The sequence below is a fragment of the Pinus tabuliformis genome, chromosome 2_2 (genome assembly GCF_031772625.1).
Source record: "Pinus tabuliformis cultivar Carrire ecotype Pingquan chromosome 2_2, CPIR1, whole genome shotgun sequence".
Lineage (NCBI taxonomy): Eukaryota > Viridiplantae > Streptophyta > Pinopsida > Pinales > Pinaceae > Pinus > Pinus tabuliformis.
In genome coordinates, this window is record NC_142300.1 from 1,142,974,839 (window position 1) to 1,142,997,104 (window position 22,266).

Consider the following 22,266-nt stretch of genomic DNA (forward strand, 5'->3'; position numbering starts at 1 on the left):
TCCCATGATGAAAACCAAATAGTATTGAAGAATCTTGTACCTTAATAATGATCCATATAGTGCCTCATAATAGTATTTGGCTTCAAAATGAATTATCGATGCCTTATTTTATGTATACTTGAATCTATCTTAAAAGTGAGCTTGGATCTAATGCCACTCTCTTTGTTCCTTATCACTTTCTCACAATTTTTTTATTTAAGTTGAACATCTTTCATTTTCGAAGATTCTCTTATTGTTTTCTTTGTGGATTTTTCTGTTTTGGATATGACATGTAGTGCATGCGGTTCTTGTTCAATTGTTCCTAATATCTTTACCTTATATTAAATGTCTTTATAAATATATTAAATGTATTTATAAATATTAGCAAAGTAATCACTGGAATTAAAGATCAAGTACACTTTCTCTCCATTAAATGTTAGATTCCGTTGTTTGATCTAGCAATTTATTAGAGGTGGATATGTTCCTTTTTAGCTAGAGATTTGGTACTCTCCATGGAGGCCAAGTATCCTTGATTTGAAGTATTTAGAAAAGGACATCACTAATGGAAAAGTTTTCCCAACATATTTAGGGAAGACGAAGCATTGAGTGTGCACGATTAGGATCAAACATTAGCTGTACTTTGAGAGATCCTCTATAGTGTTATGGGATATATATATTTTGAATTAAAAGAAAGTTATATGAAAGGAGGGATTAGTCCCATGGAAAAATTCCACGTAGAAGACTCAGAATGGTGAAAAAAATTAGACTAATGTTTCCGAACTTCCTCACGCGGGAACATTTCACGGTTCAATTTTTCTTTACGTTTGTCATGAACGTTATCCGAAAATATTGGCAAGAAATGCTACCTACTTGGTTAAGTCTGCAGTTTTGCTTCAAGATTGTCCCAAAGATTAAGAATGCATGCTTCCACATGGTTAAAAGATATTAGTTGAAGCATAAATTCTGGATAAATTCTGAGCGTTGAAGTGCCTGATGTACTTTACAAAAACAGTGTTCATGGAGTATAAAATTTTGATAAAATTAACGGTTCAAATCATTTTGTTACTGGTACTAGCCAGATAAGGTGCTGGAGTTATCAGAATTAAAATCTATATATTGAGCTCCAAATGGTAGGATTTCTCAGATTATCATTGTTGCTGGGCGTGTTTTGAATCTCTGTTTTTGAATTGAGTGTTTGATATTTAGAAAAGCTAGTCATTCAGTTTTGACAATGGCTCGGAATTATATGGCTGCGTTCTTAATTGTTACTGTTGTACTTGGATGGGCTGATTACGCCACAGCGGCATCTGCTGAATATGTGTGTGATCCTTCGAAGTATCAGGCCTTGGGCTTGAATATCAAGGATTTGCCATTCTGTGATAAATCTTTGCCATTTTTAGAGCGTGCAAAAGACTTGGTGAGTAGGTTAACTTTGGCCGAGAAAGTTGGCCAGATGGGTAGCAGCACTTCTGGAGTGCAGAGGCTTGGAATTCCCAAATACGAATGGTGGTCAGAGGCATTGCACGGAGTGTCTAACACTGGTCCTGGTGTCAAATTTGAAGGGTCTGTACCTTCTGCAACGAGCTTCTCTCTTGTCATTTTAACAGCTGCTTCTTTTAATGAAACTCTATGGAGAACCATTGGAGAGGTAAATACTAATTGTTCAGCACCCAGTGGCCAATCAAAAATTTCAGTTCTGGGTTATTTTTGAAAGGATATTCTTTGGGATGACAAATAAGACTTTGAATTGGATAGAATAGCGTTGAATGCAGGTGGTGTCCACTGAAGCGCGAGCCATGCACAACGTTGGCTTAGCAGGATTGACATATTGGAGTCCTAACATTAACGTTTTAAGAGATCCAAGATGGGGTCGTGCCCTAGAAACTCCGGGCGAAGACCCTTTTGTTGTTGGTAGGTATGCCCTGAAGACCCTTTTGTTGTTGGTAGGTATGCCCTGAACTATGTCAGGGTCTGTAAGATCACTTGCGTGAGCTTAAGTCAATTGCAGATTCTTGGAATATTTTGGGATCTGACAGACATGAGTGTTGTTAAAAATGACCACATTTAAAAGATGCCAGAATATTCAGGAAATCTGCCATCCACTTAAAAATGACCGAATCACCCCGATCCCTCATCTGGGAAATTGAAAGTTGCTGCAAGTAAAGGCCAAGGAATCGGATATGGATAAAGCTTTGATAAATATGTATATCGTTCTGATGACATTAGCTTTCTTTGAAGTAGATGAGCATTATGCCAATCTGGGGCCCAAAGACGTCTGCACTGCTCAAAATCAAGAGTTAGCTGTTGAAGCAGCCGGCGAAGGTATAGTTCTTGTAAAAAAGGATCGCTGCCCCTATCAACAAATGAGATTAAAAATTTGGCTGTGATTGGACCCCATGCTGATGCCACAAAACCTATGATAGGCAACTATCCAGGTACATTTTTAGTTCTCCTTCATTTGAATTACAGTTGATACCTCTAGATTTATGAAGTTTTGGGAGTGAAATTATTAAGGGTATGGTAATGATATGGTGTTGCATTGCAGGGATACCTTGTCAATACACCCTACCTGTACATGGGTTGGGAAAATACGCTAATGCTGTATATCGACCTGGATGCTTCGACGTGGCATGTAACGGTTCAGGATTGTTACCTGCAGCAGTAAAGGCTGCCAAATAGGCTGATGCAACTATTCTGGTTGTGGGGTTAGGTCTAAAGCAAGAGGCAGAATCACATGATAGAGAGTCTATTGTTACCTGGATATCAAATGGAACTTGTAACTTCAGTGACCAGTGCTTCCAAAGGACCAGTTATAATGGTTATCATGTCTGGAGGTGGAGTTGATGTTAGTTTTGCCAAAAATTTAGACCAAGTTTCAGGGATTCTGTGGGCTGGATATCCTTCCCAAGGGGAAGGAGATGCCATAGCTCAAGTCATCTGTGGAGCATATAATCCAGGTACTACACATAAATATCCAGTTTTTTAGAAAAAAAAATTGGGTTTTTTCATGTAATTATTGACCCCTCTTGTTGGGTAGGAGATTTCTTTCTCATGATTCAGAGACTCAGCGACAATTGACTCAAGCAGAGCCATTATTTTTACATGACATTTAATTATTATATCCATGCAGGTGGTCGCCTTCCCATGACTTGGTATCCAGATTAGCATGGCAGATATGCACTTGCGAGTCAATTCAAGTGGATACCCGGGAAGAACATATAGATTTTACAAGGGCGACACAGTGTATCCTTTCGGCTATGGTCTTAGTAACACTAATTTTACATATCTGATAATATCTCATTCCCGACGAATATGTTGAATATGTTGACATGTTAGTTAGTTGGTTGGTTGTTGATTAGGGGTCATCTTAATTGATTTTTTTGGGTGAAACTTAGTCTTACTTGAATTTTACTCTCTAGGTGCCAGTTTTATTTGAGAAAATCTCTGCTTCATTTTTCAATATATTTAGTTTTTCAGAATATTGAAAAAATCTCTGCTTCATTTTTCAGTTTCATTCTTTGTTCAGAGTGCAGCCCGTGTAAGACTCCTTGAGAGCATCAGAAAAACTAGTTTACATAAGTGCAGCCTGTGTAAGACTCCTTGAGAGCAACAGATAAACAAGTTTACATAAGACTCAGTAAGAGAGCAGCAACATGATTAAATACAAAGACTAAACCTCTTTGAGAGAGCAGCAAAAGAACCAAAAAAAACCAACTACAGGAAGGGAAAAGGAAACTGATTAAAAATAATCAATTCCAAATCAAATTTTTTTTCAGAATTTTTTAGCATGTTAACGCAGCCTACATCATTAAAGAGAGCGTACTACTGCAGCGCAGAAATTCACACTACATTGAAAAGAGCGTACTAATGCAACGCAGAAATCCTAGAAAGCGTTAGTGTTACTAACGCTCAACACCACAGCAAGATAACGCGTTAATTTCAAAAAACTTGCGGCGTTTTCTCTCACACCTGGCCACAGAGCCTCGAAAAGGGCGTTAGCATTTTCTCTCAACGTGGCCACAGAGCCTCGGAAAGGGCGTTGGGCGTTAGCCAAAATCTGTTGCAGCAAATTAAGGTAAAACTAGATTCAAATATTTTTCATGAGGTCACAGGTATTTTCTTTTATGTGCTTCATTTCAAAAAGTTGGCATAGTTCATGAAATAAACTTTATGATATTGATATGCCGTCGTGAGAATACGAGGTATTCATGAAGTGGAAAAGTTTTTTTTAAAAGAGTTTATTAAAAAAAAAAGGAAAGGGTTTGATATTTTTTTCAAGTTTTTTTAAATAAAAGTTTGGAAAGAAAGAGGTGCAGTGGGTTTGTATTTTTTATTAAGTTTTTAATTTTAGAAAATTTTGATATTATTTTAATTTTTTTTAAGAAGTAAATGTAAGAAATTTTGTAAGTTTTTTTATAAAAATTTTGAAAGGAAAAGGATTTTTTAAAGGAGATTTAAAAGAAAAGGTGGACATTTTACATTCAAGGAAATGGCTTCCATGAGTGCTTTGCCAGAGATCCCGATTTTGTTTGGCAAAAATTATGAGTTTTGGTTTTGAGAATGACGACGTTCCTGCAAGCCCAAGAGTGTTGGGATACACTTCAGATTGCATATGTAGAGCCGACTCAAGAAGCATGGGTGGCCATGACTAATAATCAGAGGAATGTAGTGAATGAACTCAAAAATAAAGAACACAGAGCCAAATGTTGGATTCAAAACTCAGTGGATGACTCTATTTTCGACAAGATAACAGGCGCATCCACAACACATGAAGCTTGGGAAATCTTGAAAGTTGCATATCAAGGTAATGATACAGTGAAGATAGTGAAATTATAGACATTGAGATCACAGTTCGAAACCCTAAAGATGACTAACACAGAAAATGTGGATCAGTTCATGACAAGAGTTGTGGGAATAGTCAATCAAATCAAGCTCATCGGTGAAACCATTTCAGATGAGAAAATTGTTCAGAAAGTCCTTCGAAGTCTGCCCAAGAAATATGATATGGTTGTAACAACCATTTTGGAATCCAAAGATCTTACAAATTTCTCAGTAAAATAATTGACTGGATCACTTCTAGCACAGAAAACAAGACTCAACTTGATAGAAGATTCCATGGAACAAGCTTTCAAAGCGTAACTCTCTTTTCGCAGAGGCAAAGGCAGAGGATATAAAGGCACAATAAGCGAGGCAGAGGCCGAAGCAAAGGTAGAACAGAACATCATCATGCAGTAGAGCGATGGATATCTCCACAAAATCAAACTCAAAGAAGCAGGCCTTGGAGCAAATATAATGTCCATTGTTATTATTGCAAGAAGTTTGGGAATTATGAAAATGAATGCAAAAAGAAACAGTTAGATCAACACAGAGGCAATGTCCATCTCTCCAACAATGAATGGGAATCCTCTGAAACAATGTTTTTTTCATGCAATCTTTCAGAAGACACTCACAACAACGATCTTCGGTTGTTAGACAGTCGCTGCAACAATCATATGACAGGTGACAAAAATCTACTTTGTTATCTTGATGCTTCCATAACATCAAAAATTATTCATGGAGATCGTTCTTGCATTAAAGTTGAAGGAAAAGATATTGTTCCTATTCTTACTAAAAAGAATCAACAGAAATACATTCTTGATGTTTATTATATTCCAAATCTGAAGCATAACCTCATTAGTGTAGGACAACTCATGGAACATGGTTATGATGTAATATTTCAAGGGAACACATGTTATATCTATAACAAACCTCCCAATAGAAGACTGATAGCAAAGGTTGAAAAAACCAAGAATATGATGTTTCCTTTGACTCTTAGAAGTCAAAATCTTTCACAGTCTTTTGTACACAATGTGTCAAGAATAGATGAGTCTCAGCTATGGCATTCTAGATATGGTCACATACCATTCAAAAGTCTAAGTCAGCTTCAGAAACAGTCAATAGTCATTGGTCTCCCTACTATGAATGAGAAAGATTGTAATTGTGAAATTTGTGTTTTGTCCAAGCATAAAAGAGACAACTTTCCCACATCTTCCTCTAGAGCAAAAGAGCCTTTAGAGCTTGTCCATTCAGATATATGTGGCCCAATGCAGACACAGTCTATTGGTGGTAGTTTTTATTTTCTGACATTCATTGATGATTATAACAAGAAGACATGGGTGTATTTTCTCAAAAACAAATCAGATACATTCTCAAGGTTCAAAGAATTCAAAGAAGAAGCAAAAAAGCAGAGTGGAAAGTCTTTGAAAGTACTCAAATTCGACAGAGGAGGAGAGTACAAATCTAATCACTTCAAAGCATTTTGTCAACAGCAAGGAATCATAATGCAAAACACAACAATATATACTCCACAGCAGAATGGAGTAGTAGAAAGGAAAAATTAGTCAATCATGAACATGGCCAGATGTATGCTTCGTGAGAAGAAGTTGTCAAATAATTATTGGGTTGAAGTAGTTTCGACAACAGTGTATGTTCTCAATAGATCTCCAATAGTAACTCTCCAAGATACAGTTCCTCAAGAAGCATGGGATGGTAAAAAGGTAAATGTATCTCACTTTAGAATTTTTGGATTGGTAGTTTTTCACATGTTCCTGAGAAGCTAAGAAAGAAGCTTGATGATAGGAGTGAAAAATGTATTTTCATAGGCTATAGTGAGCAGTCAAAGTCCTACAAAATTTATAATCTAGTTACAAAGAAGTTTGTTTTTAATAGAGATGTATTTTTTTTTGAAAATAAATCTTGCTCTAATCAAGTTGATGAATCTTCAAGTCAGACTTTTTATCCACCACAGCCACCTAGATTGTAGGTTAAAGATCCATACCATTCTGAAAATGGTACATCTTCAAGCAGTGAATCCACTAGTGATTCAACATCTTCATAAGACAATCAGAAAATAAGAAGCATCAGATAAATATATGAGCAGGAGCATGAATTTGACCAACATAATATGTTTGCATTTCTTTCATCTCAACCAACTCATTTTGAAGAAGCAATTAAAGAAAAGCATTGGGTAGAAGCAATGAACCAAGAAATTGTTGCCATAGAGAAGAATCAGACTTGGGAATTAGTTGATCTTCCAAGAGACAAAACCAGAATTGGTGTAAAATGGGTATATAAGACCAAGCTGAATGAAAAAGGAGAAATTGAGAAACATAAGGCAAGGTTGGTTGCCAAAGGATTCTCACAACAGTTTGGTGTTGACTATGGTGAAACCTTTGCTCCAGTAGCAAGGTTAGACACTGTCAGAACCATTTTGTCCACAACAGCTCAGCACAAATGGAAAGTCTATCAGCTTGATGTAAAATCTGCTTTCCTAAATGGTATATTGCAGGAAGAAGTTTATGTAGATCAGCCTCCTGGTTTTGAAGTTCCAGGATAGCAACATAAGGTATACAGATTGAAGAAAGCCTTGTATGGTTTGAAACAAGCTCCAAGAGCTTGGTACAGTCGCATTAACACCTATCTCATAAAAGGTAGTTTTTTTAGAAGCAATCATGAACCAACTTTGTATCCCAAAATGCATGAAGGTAAAATTTTGATAATATGCCTTTATGTAGATGGCCTTCTTTATATAGGAAATATGATGTTAGAAGATTTCAAAGCAACAGTGCAAAAAGAGTTTGATATGACAGATCTAGGAGTGATGAAATACTTCTTAGTCATTGAAATTCACCAATCTTCTAATGGATTTTTTGTCGGTCAACCAAAATATGCCAGTGATATCATCAAAACATTTAGAATGACAAATTGCAAACTTGTAGATACACCAATTGCTCAAGGCACAAAACTAAGAAAAGAAGATGTGGCACCACCAGTTGATTCCAGATTGTATGAAAGTCTAGTTGGTAGCTTGTTATATCTCACTTCAACTAGACCTCATATTATGTTTGCAGCAAGTTTTGTTTCCAAGTTTATGTAGTCACCTAAGATTTCTCATTGGAAGGTTGCAAAAAGGATCTTAAGATATATTGCTGGGACAATAGATTATGGTTTGTTTTATACACATTCTAAAAATTGTTCACTTTCAAGTTATACAAACAATGATTATGTTGTGCATTTAGATGATCGCAAAAGCACCTCAGGGTATGTTTTTCATCTTGGAACCAATCTGATTTCATGGGCATCCAAGAAACAATCAATTGTTTCAATATCTTTTGCAGAGGCAAAATATGTAGCAGCAAATTCAACAACTTGTCAAGTTGTGTGGTTAAGAATATTATTGAAAGATATTTCAAATATTTAGAAGGAGCCAACTCCAATCTACTATGATAACAGTTCAATTATTTCCTTATCAAAAAATCATGTATTCCACAAAAAGAGCAATCACATTGACACTCGTTTTCATTTCATCCAAGAGCTTGTCAATGATGAGGACATAAAACTTTCCTTTTGTGGTTCCAAAGATCAACTATCAGATATTTTCACAAAGCCATTGGGCAATAATGTATTTGACTTTAAAAAAAAACAACTTGGCATTATAAGTGTCACTACATGTAACAAATGAGATTAGGAGGGGATGCTGAGATATTAATCTCACTGTTAGTTAGTTGTTGGTTAGGTGTCATCTTAATTGGTTTCTTGTTTGTTAGGTGTCATAAGAAGCTTAGTATTACTTGAGTTCTACTCCATACGTGTCGATTTTTACTTCAGTAATTTATTATTGATGTTTACAATGTAACCTATTTAGTCTTTCAGAACATTGAGAAGAGCAATCTTTGCTCCACTTTTTAGTTTCATTGTTTATCAGAACAATATTGAGAGTGCCCTTGGCCAAGAATAAGAAATTCTACTCTCTGTTTCAAGTTGTGGATCTTGTTGCATATGCTTGTGAGTATATTCATGTAGAGGATTCAACAGAAGCGTGGCTAGGATTGGACATAGAGATTGATATTGAAGTGAAGAAAAGAGGTAACATAGCTGGCAGTGATGTTGTTCTGGTCTACATTGTTCTTCCTATAGGTGATCCAAAATGTATCTTGAAACCTCTAAGTCTTCATGTATATTAACTATCGGAAACACTATCATAGAAGAGAAACAATGAAGGAATGGTGGAAAACAAAGTTAAACGAAAAATGCAGTATCGTTGAGCCAGAGTCGTTGGATTAGCCAGATCAACGGTTGGGATTAAATCAAAGATATTGCATCAGTGGAGACCAGTGGAGCATATCGGAGACAACCTTATGGGAATTGGGATCATGATCCAGCAACTGAACGTGGACCATTGATCGAGCACGCAGATAAATGGCGGAGATTATATATTGCATCGCAGATTTTACCAAAGGGAGGACTTAACCTGCAGGCTCGAAGACCATGTGATATGCGATTTGTGACTTATCGCATCGCAACGAAACAAAGGGAGGACCCGAGCATAACAAAGGGCTAATGGGCGATAGCGATTGACGATATGTGATAGCGATATACTGCATCACAATATAGCATCGCAATGATACAAGGGGTGATACTAATGGAACCACGACCCCGCGATAGGCGATACGCTGATATCGCAATCGGCGGAGGAATGTAACCAAATACAAAGGGCCAATGTGACCTGCAATAAGGCAGACCCGAAAGGGTTTATAGATGCGGCTTAATATAATTTGAGTTCTGATATAAAGCCTTTTGTCGGGTTTTTCTATGTATTTAGTGTATTTCCGTTATAAAACCAAAATACAAAGGTGACCATGGCGGATGGGTGCTTGCGACTTGCGATAGTGATGCAACAATAGACCCGATAGGATTATAGGTCAGATTCAATATCATTTGAAGTCCGGCTTGGCAGAAATTCTCACTGTTTTGGCGTATTTCTATGTGTAAACAAAGAAACGTATTCCCGGGGATTTCACCCACGCCAGTTGTCCTTTCCGTTGGAAAACAGGTGGCCACCATACCTCAGAGCGTTTTGCAATAATTGTTTAATGTTCAATAGGGATTTGAACAGATACAGGCCAGGAGCTAGAGAGCCCGAAGAGGGAAGGCGAACAAATAAGGCTGAGAGGCTTAAAAACCACTCTATGGCAGACAAAGAGGACAGAAGGGAGCGGAAGAGAAAGTAGAAGACAAAGAGCAAGAGGGAGAGTCTGTGCACTCTTTTAGACTTGAGGATTTCGAGTAAATCCCTGTTGTTTTTGTCACCATTTTGTTGAGACTAGGTTTGAGCTCACACTTGAAAGGATCTTCTCTTGAAGACATAATATAGAGGTCGACATTGAAAGCTGAACCAGGAGACGTAGCTAGGAAGTTTGGTGAACTCCTTGAATATCTACTGTGTTGATGTGTTTAACTGTTATGTTTTCCAATTGTTAAATGTTTCTATTATTTTCAATCGTTTTGATCCATTGCACTAAATAATATAGGAATTCCTGCACATGAGTTTGTAATACCTTAATATTGATTTAAGATCTCATTTCAGATCAAGTGGTATCAAAGAATTTGGTTTTGGTTTTTGTTAAGGTTAGACAAGCTTGTGCTGGATTTTGAATGCTAACTAGATTAAAGCTCGGACTAGGAGAAGGATAACTTGTTGAGGCCAATCGAGAGATTGGAAGAGTCTTTTCTCAGAGAAAAATGGTAGAAGACACTCCATTGGGATTATAATCTCAGTTCATCGACAATCTTATGGCCATGCAAGCCATGGTGGAAGAGAAGTATATGGAGTTTAAGAAGGGTCGAGGTGAAAGCACTGCAACACCTACCCCAGACCAAGGAGTGAAGGAACCTTTTCTAGTTTCCCCTCCAGAAGGCAAAGGAAAAGGAGAAATACCTCCTCCACCATCTCTTCCATCATCACCTTCGTCATCCTCATCATCTTCTAGCTCTTCTAAGAAGAAGAAGAAAAATTCTTTAATCAAATTCGATGTGAAGTTTGATTTTCCAATTTATGATGGAGAACTCAATGTAGAAAACCTAGATAATTGGATAAGACAAATTGATGTATATTGCTGGGTATAGAATGTTGATTCAGAAAGGATGAAGATTCAGCTGGCTAGCCTTCGACTTGGAGGAACTGCACTAGTATGGTGGGAAGGCAAGACACAAACTGATCCGCAAAAACATGGTAAAATCATTTCTACTTGGAATGAATTTGTTTCTACTATCAAAAAGAAATTCTATCCTTTAGCTTACATGCAGTAGGAAATGATGAGTTGGAAAACTCTTCGTCAATTGAAGGGTCAGAGTGTACAAATTTATACTCAGGAATTCAGAAAGAGAGCTTTAACTCTAGTTATATCATTAGATTCACCTGAGACTTTATTGAAGCATATAGGTGGTCTTCATAGCTATTTAAAACATACTATTCTTATGTTTAATCCCACTAGCTTAGATGATGTATCAGTCCAAGCCACACATCTAGAAGCTAGAGGTAAGAATGTAAACCCATAGGTTTGGGGTTCATCTAAATATTCTGTAAGCAAGAGCAAGGAAAATAAGAAACTAAAATGGAAGGAGAGGAAATCAAACACTGTAAAGAAGGATAAACCTTCATGCACTCATTACAAGAAAGAAGGACACGATGAGGCACACTATTGGTTTTTGCATCTAGAACTGAAACCTAAGAAGTTTGGTGGAAAGAAGAAAAGGAATGTTGATGCTATTCAGTAGGACTTGGGATCAAATTCAGGCGATGAAATAATAGTTACAGCAATAGGTATTAAAGGTAGAGATTTTGAACCATCCACAAGTAATTCTGCACAATCTGTTGATAATGAAAGTAATGAGAGGGAAAGAAATGAGCTTTTTCAATTAGAGTAATTTCCAAGCACAATAAGATTGATACTTTGTTTGATAGTGGATCACAAGTAAATTTGATTTCCAAAACAATTGTAAAGAAGTTGGGATTACAAACAAAACCTCATGACAAGCCATATCCATTAGGTTGGGTGTGTGATAAAACAAAGCTACAAGTAATGAGACAATATAAACTTAGGTTTGTTATTGGATCAACATTTGTAGATGAGGTTGAGTTTGATATAGTTCCATTGGATATATGTGGTATTGTTTTGAGAGGTCCATACTTGTATGATAGGAAAACTATTTTATATAAAGCTGAGAATAAGTATCAACTCACTAAAGATGGAATGGAATATATTGTAAGAGCTTATAAACTCAAAGATAACTATTCTCTCATAAACTCAGGACAGATGAAAAGAATTGTGAATTCAAGTAAGCAATTTTTACTAATAGTTGTAAAGACAAAGGATCTTGAAAAATCCAATGCATTTGAAGGTTGTGATTCTAAATAGAAAGCTGATTTAGTTAAAGTTGTTTCAGAATATGATATCTTATTTGAAGAACCAAAAGGTCTTCCACCCAAGTGGGAAATAGTACATGATATTTATTTGTAGCAAGATGCTCCATTACTTAACATTGGAATGTACAAGTTGTCTGCTTTAGCAAATGCAAAGATAAAGAAGTAGGTATAGGAGTTTCTCGATAAAGGGTTTATACGACCAAGCACATCACCATGTGGATCTCTGATCGTGCTGGTGAGAAAGAAAGATGGTTTGTGGAGAATGTGCATTGATTATAGAGCGCTAAAGAAAATAATGATCAAGAATTGTTATCCTCTTACTCGTATTGATGATTTATTAGATCAACTGAAAGAAGCAGTTTACTTTTCTAAGTTAGACTTGCGAAGTGGTTATCATCAGGTTAGAGTTGCAGCACAAGATGCATGGAATACTACTTTCAAGACAAAGAAAGGACTATATGAATGATTGGTTATGCCTTTTGGCTTAACTAATGGTCCTGCTACATTTATGAGAGTTATGAACGATGTAATTAGACCATTTATTGATGATTTTGTAATTGTTTATTTAGATGACATTTTTGGTTTTAGTAAGACATGGGAAGGCCATGTAAAGCATGTGGAGCAAACTTTAGATGTTTTAAAAAGAGAAAATCTCTATTTAAAACTGTCAAAATGTGAATTTGGCAGAACATCTTTAAATTATTTGGGTTATATTGTAGGGGGTGGTGAATTGAAGATAGATCCCTCTAAGGTTGAAGTCATTGTGAACTGACCTAAACCCAAATCTACTACAGAGGTTAGGAGTTTCCTAGGGGCAACACAATACTGGAGAAAGTTTATTGCTAAATTTTCTTTGATTGCAACTCCATTACATGCTTTAACAGGATTGACACATGTGTTTAAGTGGGGAGGCAAAGAATAGAAAGCCTTCAACACCTTAAAAGAGAAAATCAGTACATCACCAGTACTAGCACTGCCACATCTTCAACATCCATTTGAGATTAAGACAGATGCCATTGACTATGCCATGTGAGCAATATTGATGCAACACAGAAAACCCATATGCTATCATTCTGAGACATTTACTTCTGCAGTATTTAATTATCCCACATATGTTAAATAATTGTATGTATGAGTAGAAAGGGTGAAAAGGTGGAAACATTACCTAATGGGCAAAGAAACAATCATACATACAGATCATCAACCACTTCAATATTTGCACTAACAAACTAAATTGCAACAATCAAGACATTATAGGTGGATGGGTTTTCTACAGAAATTTCTTCTTGTCATCAGATATAAGAAGGGCATACACAATAAGCTTGCAGACATGTTATTAAGACCAATCATAAATGTATCTACTATACTTAAGCATAACTCAGTAATGCATGAAAGTTACATTGAACAATATGCTCAACATGAATATTTTAAAGATGTATATGCAACTTTAAGTCATGGCAAGCAAGTGAAAGAATTGGATTATTATGTAAATGACAAACTCTTATATCATTTGGGAAAGTTATGCATTCCACAAACTAAAAGAGTTAACATAATTTGAGAAGCACATACTTCTCTCATATCAGGTCATTTTGGTGTAAGTAAAACAGTTGCACAATTGCAAAGGTTCTGTTATTGGCCAAGAATGCATGAGATAGTTTCTAGATATATCAAAGGGTGTACAATGTGTGTTACAAGAAAACCAAGTAATAGAAAATTAGGCTTGTACACTCCACTTCCAATTCCTTCTCGTCATTGGGAAAGTGTTTCCATGGACTTTTTTGGGGGATTGCCAAAGTCTAGGAAAGGTCATGATTATTTGTATTTTGTTGTGGATAGGTTCAGTAAAATGTGTATTTTGATACCATGTAACAAGCAGGTTACAACTGAAAAAATAGAAAATTTGTTCTTTCAGAATGTATGGGCTCATTTTGGGTTACCCACTTCTATTATATCTGATCGAGATTCTCGATTCGTTGGGAAGTTTTGGTCAAATCTATGGGAGTTGATGGACATCAGGTTGAAGAAGAGAAAAAAAATTCATCCACAAACAGATGGTCAGACATAAGTGGTCAATAGGACAATGATCTATTTGCTCAGAGGTTATTGTAGCATGCGTCCCAAGCTTTGGGATGAGAATTTGTGTTATGTGTAGCATGCTTACAACCATGCCAAGCACTCTTCTACTCAGAGATCTTCTTTTGAGACTTGTTTTGGTTTTATACCAAAGTCTCCCTTGGATTTTGTCTTTGGTAAAGACATAACAGTTGATGGACATAGTGATGTGGACAAAGCAACCAAGTTCATTGAACAAATCCAGGAAATTCACCAGGCAGTACAGAAACAACTAGAAAGAAGTCAAGCCAAGTACAAGGTAAGACATGGCAAGCATCGAGCCGAGCATAATTTCCAAGTTGGTGATGTTAGATAATTATATATTACAGAGCAATGGAATACATAAAATATTGCAGAAATATAAACACAAAAAACACATAAAACAAGAGAGACACAGATATATTACGTGGAATTTGCAAAAAGAAACTTAGTTGTGCAGCTGAATTGACGATGGAACTTGTATTGTTGGCAATTGGGACCTGAAATATTTTTGAAATCAATTGCAGAGGGACCTGAATGACATCAACAATCAATGGACTAGAATCAATGAAGAATGTAGAACAGGAAGCATAAATAAGCTCTATGTTTCTATCTATCTATGATATTCGAACAAGACAACTTCATCCAATATTGTTAAAAAACAACAACATTCATCCAATACTATCATGGAAGTACAAGTATAGTAAGTGCACAATTTTGATCTTGTAAATTCAAATTTTTGTAGAAATTTCTAGACTTTGTTAAAATTGAGTTAATACCTGAATGCATATTTTTTATTCATCACATTTTCCTCATCCTATACCCATTATCTTAGACCTAATCCTATATTTATATTATATATCCCATTCATATATTTCATATTCATTCCATAACCCTAACATTTCATAACCCTAAATATCATTTTATATTTACCTATGTATATCCTATATTTATTTCCTACATTCCATATTCATTTCATAACCCTAACCCTAAGTATATAATCTTAAGTACTTTTCCTCTAAGCAAAAGGGATTAAAAGATGCAATGAAACCTGCACAAACAAACCAAGCAATTAGCGTCATGGAAATAATTTTAAACATGACCTGAATGGTCATTTTAAAATTAAAACGATATGTTAAAACAACATAGGAGATATAAGAGATGCACATATTGCAAAGCATACAAATCAAAACAATTAAACCTTATCATGGCGCATAAGAAGAAATGCTATTAGTAATATATGCATGAAATACGATACGGTGGCAAGTATATCGTAATATGACGGGGTAAGGCTATTATCATAGCAGACTTATGGAAATACATTGCAATAAATAGCAAACATGCGCATTATGGAAAAACCATTAAACAAATCAAATCGAAATGATTTATGGGTGTATGGTTCATATGGTGGAAATACAATGAGAAGGGATGAATTGTGAATGCAAGTAGTTGTAGGTAGTAGAAAAAGTGCAAAAAAAACCATGATTCATGCAACCAACGTGGAAATCAAAACATAGTATATATGTTATGTGGTATTGCAGGGTTGATATGTAGGACATCCACAAATGGATTGGAGGACAACCAAAAATGAATCTAATGTAAGCCAAGGTATATAAGCTGAGCTAAATGCATAATAAAAAAATTTTGAATTCAAATGAAAAAATAATGAACCATATTGTCGACAATAGGGTTGAAATAATTTGGATTTAGTATGCAATTTGCAGGATATCCGGTCAAAGGACAACAACCAAATAGTTAAACAGTCAAAACGTTTTGAAACAAGCAGAAAAAAAAAACTCTGTGCTTATTAATAGAGAAGAGCTCTGCCATTGTTGAAGCTCAGAACTGTAAATTTGTTCCCATCACAGCCGTTGAGAGGCTTTGGAAGACGGTAGATGCCATTGGCCAGCAGTTGAGGGAAGTAAAACATTTTGATAGAGGAAGCGAAGGTAGAAATAGAGCGCTGAGGACCTGGAGAGATAAGAAGAATAAGTGGAGATAACTGAGGGATAAGTTAAGAGATCTAGCTGACGTGTAAGCTCAAGCAGAATAGACCGAGAGAGAGATTTCGTTTTCATTAATGCAACATATATTTTTGAGGAAATCTCGGGATATTTTTTATTTATTTTTAATGAAAACATTAGTTATAAGATAATGCTTCTACCACCGCTAAGATGTGTCACTGCCGTTATTCATTGAGACTCTTCCATTAGTAAAGCCGTAGGGTGTTTAAATGAAGTTTAACAGTGGAAAACACAGTTAATTGGGCCACGATACAGAGGAATCATGCCACTTCTTAAACAACAGTTAGGTATACTTTATAAAATCGACAATTTTGCATCTAAAACAGAGTGTTTGCATATTGAAATTGATTGTTTGCACGATGACATGGCTTTAGATTAATTGAACAGTGAGTTTGCTTACACAAATAATGCACGAGGAACTAGCTTTAGGTTAATGAATGAGTTGTTAACTGTGAGATGGAGACAATAAAATAAATCATCTAACAGATCCTGGTTCTCCATGAAATAAAATGTTTATTATGGTTTGATTGCATGCTGAAGTAATGAATGAAAATTTTGAATGAAGTTTTCAAAACATGTAGTTGGTTGAGCCTAAAACTACACCTGTACATGCGTTTTTATGATCAAACAGTCAAGTTTCAGTTCAATGCGTGAAGGAATGGGTCAATAAAAACAGATTTTGGGCTTATGTTTGAAGATTTGGGTACGCAGAGCCAAAATTACATTGACTGTCTTATGTTGATTGTATAAACAGTTCAATGGTTTATATTGGTCATTGGGCAGTGAATTGTCATATGTTGATTAAATAAAATAGCACGGGGGTTTATATTGGTCATTGGAGCAATGAAGAGTCATATGTCGATTGGATATGCTAGAGATTGTTATTAAGTAGAATTGCATATTGGTTATTGGGCAGAGAAGTATTGCATATTGAAATATACATAGAGCTTCAATTTAAACTCGGTGAAAAAAACTAGTCTGAGATTATATTAAGAAAAACAAGAATAGATTCATTCTATTGTTTTCTTCATATATTTCTATTTCAAAATAGAGCTCAGGTTTTTTTATAGAGGTATATATAGGAGAATGATTGATTGCATGAACAAAACATAAACTGGTTATTGAATAAGAGAATAAGGAAAATGTTTGTTTCTTTTCTACAAAGAGTAATGACTTAATAAAGCAGTGACTTATTGTTGCAGTTAGAAGGAAATTAAGCAAGCTTGCAATTCAATTGTTTTTTTTCAAAAGAACATCAGAAAGAGGTAAGTAGGATAGTGAATAAGAATTTGAAGAGAGAAATTGATTTCAAATTTGATGATCATGAAAATTTTAGACAGTCCCAGAAAGGCATTTTGATTTTGAAAGAAACTATTTTCCGTTGCCTTTTTTTGAGTAAAATAAAATGAAATTTGAAAAACGAAAACATGGGTTTTCTTTAGAATGAGCCTAGCTAGGCTCCACACCAGCAGTTTTTTCAAATTCATTTCTATTTGGGATATTTTTATGATTCTTTTGATCCCTATTTTGTAGATTTCGTGGGTAAACCAGTGGCTAAATTGAAAGTGAATGCCTAGACATAAAAAAATTGCTTCTTTTAGTGAGATGTAAGAGAAATTGGATATTGGATCCTTTGAGTAAAATTGTTGATATTGCTAATTTGAGAGGGACATGAATCCTGTGTCAGAATGTATTACAAAATTAAAGTTTTATTTGTTGTCTTCTTTGAAGCTGCTCATCCAGAATGATATATTGGCATTTTATCATCAGAGGAGGAATAGTGTAAAGTTTTGAATTTGTATGTTGATGGTGAAACCTCATCACACATCGGAGACATTCTTGTTTCCATCACTCCAGAATACATAGCCCAAGCCATAATTTTTCCATTGATAGGTAAAGAATGTCATCTACAAGAAAAGAGAAGAAGTACATGAAAGTATACATATCTTTTTACAGGTAGCTCAAGAGAAAGTTTCATCTTCAAGGGTCAGAGCCATAGGTACATCAGCAGGCCAATCAGCGTATAGAAGTAAAAGGTAAAAAGGAAGAAACAAGCACGAGGACATGCTTGAAGATCAGCAAGGGGGAGATGTTGGCCCTCAGTTTTGGTCTATTTTTGCTTAAGGAAACTTATTTAATATTTATATTTTCCATCCATTTTCCATCGCATCCATCTCATTTTTATTTATTTTATGCATATTTAGGTATTTAATTTTAATTTTGCAATTTCTAGAAGTTTTTATGAAAATTAAGTTTTAAGTGTAATTTTGGACTGAATCGGAAATTCCTGTAATAGCTATGTGGATGACATGTTTGCAAGACACTTGGGATCGAGTTGGATGCATGAATGGAAAGCTTGGGAACTAGGACTGCGCTAACTCCACTTGGTTTGGTCAAAACAAGCTTTATTAGGCCCGATAAAGGCTGGTCAAACATGACTAGTCACCAGAAAATCCCTAAGAAATAGAGCAGTTTTGAGATTTTATGGGATTGACCATATTTCTTGGGATGAATTGGATGATCTAGACCTAGAGAGGTGGATATGAGTAGATATAAGTGTTAGAGATAATATAGATCAGTTTGTTTCACAAAACCTCTATTTAAAGCCAAGACTTTGATGGCTTGTGGATGTAACTTTTGTATAGTTTTATGTTGAGACACTTTGGAGTTTGAAGCTAATTTGAAGAACCTGTTTCATTTCAATTTGTTGTTCATGCTTGGTTGATTTACTGAAGTTGCTGTCGCTGAGATTTCTTCAAGTGTGCAAGGCAAGGGTGGAGGGCCCCCACACCAAGCTAAGTGCACTTCTTGGTTCAATTTTCATAGTTTTCATAGATTAGTTCTTGTTTCAAATGTATTTAGATGTGTGATGATTGCTGAATGAATATTGGTTTAATTCTAATCTACATATGAAGGGACACACAGGAATTTAAGCTAAATTCCCCTTCTATCTGATCTTAAACTAAAACTGAATTTCATTCTCCATTTCTTATTTGAAGTTATTTCTGCATTTTTGGTTTGAAGCAATGGTGATTGTGATATAGTAGGATTGTGAAGAAGGACAATCTGGACCTCCTTAGTTAGGAACCTCTTCTTTTACATCTTCTGCATCATAAACCATTGTTAATTAGTGCTCTTAGATTTATCTTCATGAAAGTAGTATTGTTGGGAAGGACAACTTGGTTCTCTTAAGTTAGGAGCCTCTTCCCTCATATATTACATAAATGAATTAGAATTAAAATAGGTTTATATTTGTAATATGTACTTTAAATCTTCAAATTTTATCTTCTAAACTTGATTATATCTTATGTCCATATACTATGGATTTGCCTCCAAGTTTTACAAACCTGGATTGATAATTAAATACTTGTGTTAATTTATGTTAATAAATTAGCCCAACACCTTCTATGACAAAAAACCCTTAATTAAACATAACTTCTACCGTCAGATCTATGCCTAATGAATTACCCGATAGGTGACTAAGTTTGGTTGTACATCGACAAAGACAAAATGCAAGGTGAAGGTAAGAAGCTAAAATCAATAAGGGATGGACCTTTCAAGATACTTGATAAAATTGGTGAAAATGATTTTCGCCTTGATTTATCAGCTTATATGTAGATCTATTTAGTCGTTAATATAGAAAACTTGAGATTGTATGAACCTTCATTGATTGAAGATCCTGAAGAGCAAAGTCAATTGCCTTCTATTAAGGATCTGTTGCCTGAGTATCTCAATGAGTTACAGGAAGACACAGTTCTGGACAAGAAGGTAAGAACTACGTGTCGAGGGGATGTTGAGTACCTGAGGATAGGGCTCAAAGGTTCAAATCCAAGCAAGGAACGATGGATAGAAATTGGACAAGTGAGGGAGCTGTATCCTCACTTGATCGATGACTAAAAACCAACTTTTCATGGTCCAAAAACTTTTCAGTGGGAAGGCGTGATCGAAAATGGAACTTGAAACCTCTAAGTCTTCATGTATATTAACTATCAGAAACACTATCGCAAAAGAAAAACATTGAAGGAATGGTGAAAAATAGAGTTAAATGAAGAATGCAGTATCGTTGAACCAGAGTTGTTGGATCAAGCAGATCAACGGTTGGAATTAAATCGGGGATATCGCATCAGCAGAGGCCAGAGGAGCATGTTGGAGGCAACCTTATGGGAATTGTGATCGTGATCCAGCGAATTAACGTGGACCATTGATCAGGTGCGCAGATCAACGACGTAGATTATATATCGCATCACAGATTTACCAAAGGGAGGACTTAACCCACGACCTGAAGAATGTGCGATCTGTGATTTGCGACTTATCACATCGCAACAAAACAAAGGGAGGATTCAAACCATAGAAAAGGATCGATGTGCAATAACGATCAGTGATATGCGATTGCGATATATTGCATCACAATATCACATCGTAACAATACAAGGGGTGATACTAATGGACTCGCGACCCTGTGATATGCAATATGCCGATATCAGTGATCGGTGAAGGAATGGAACCAAATACAAAGGGCCGATGCGACCTACGATAAGGCGGACCTGAAAGGGTTTATAAATGTGGCTTGATATAATTTGAGTTTCGATATAAAGCCTTTTGTCAAGTTTTTCTATGTATTCGGTGTATTTCCGTTATAAAACCGAAATACAAAGGAGACCATGGCAGATGGGCGCTTGCAACTTGCGATAATGATGCAACAACGGACCCAATAGGATTATAGGTCGGATTCAATATCATTTGAAGTCTAGCTTGGCAGAGATTCTCACTGTTTTGGTGTATTTCTATGTGTAAATAGAGAAACGTATTCTTGGGGATTTCACCCGCACCATTGGTCCTTTCTGTTGGAAAAAAGGTGGCGACCATACCTCAAAGCGTTTTGCAATGATTGTTTAATGCTCAACAGTGATTTGAATGGACAACAACTGGGTGCTAGAGAGCCTGAAGAGGGAAGGCGAACAAATAGGGTTGAGAGGCTTTAAAACCACTCTATGACAGACAAGGAGGATAGAAAGGAGTGGAAAAGAAAGTAGAAGTCAGAGAGCAAGAGGGATAGTCTGTGCACTCTTTTAGACTTGAAGATTTCGAGTAAATCCCTATTGTTTTTGTCACTGTTGTGTGGAGACTTGGTTTGAGCTCACACTTGTAAAAATTTGCTCTTGAAGACATAATATAGAGGTCGACACTGAAAGTTGGACTAGGAAGTCTGGTGAACTCCTTAAATATTTATTGTGTTGATGTGTTGAACTGTTATGTTTTCCAATTGTGAAATGTCTGTATTATTCACAATCTTTTCGATCCATTGTACTAAATAATATAGGCATTCTTGCACATGAGTCTGTAATATCTTAATATTGATTTAAGATCTCATTTTCAAATCAGTAGGTCTCAGGTGAGCTCCAGAGAAGTGTTTGGTAGCATTCAGAAGAGTGTTTGTGAAGGCTCACAACACTGAAATCTTTTCAGTAAAAGTTAATGCTTGTGACAGTTTGAGCTTATTCGACAATGCAACTTATGAGGTACTTGCAGCAGGCTACCACATAGTGCAGGTGGGAAATGAACCCTCAATTTCAATTCCTCTTCTATTATCTCCATATTCAATTTAGTTTTGTTGAAACGCAACCAAAATTCAAATCCTATTGTGAAATCTTCATATTTAATTTATTTTAGGTAGAAGGTACGACCATAATGTTTGACCCCTCGAGTATATTGGAATCAATTTTATTTTTTATTTTTGATTTTTAAGGGAAGTCTATCATCATCTTGGAATGCATGGAGTTTTTTTATAATTTTATTTCATTGTATATGTTGAAGATAATTTTTTTTTTTAATATTTAAATTTATTATTTGTGTTGAAGAGCGCTAGATTGGAATCGATTCTCAATGAAAGTATCCGTTTGCAATCCGTTATAATTAAAATTTATAGAA

At 35.7% G+C, this 22,266-nt stretch overlaps 1 pseudogene; it reads left to right on the plus strand.

Moving 5' to 3' along the window:
* The first annotated feature begins 1,210 nt into the window (after positions 1-1,210).
* LOC149197439 (putative beta-D-xylosidase 5) lies at positions 1,211-21,944 on the plus strand (annotated as a pseudogene).
* Positions 21,945-22,266: the final 322 nt, after the last annotated feature.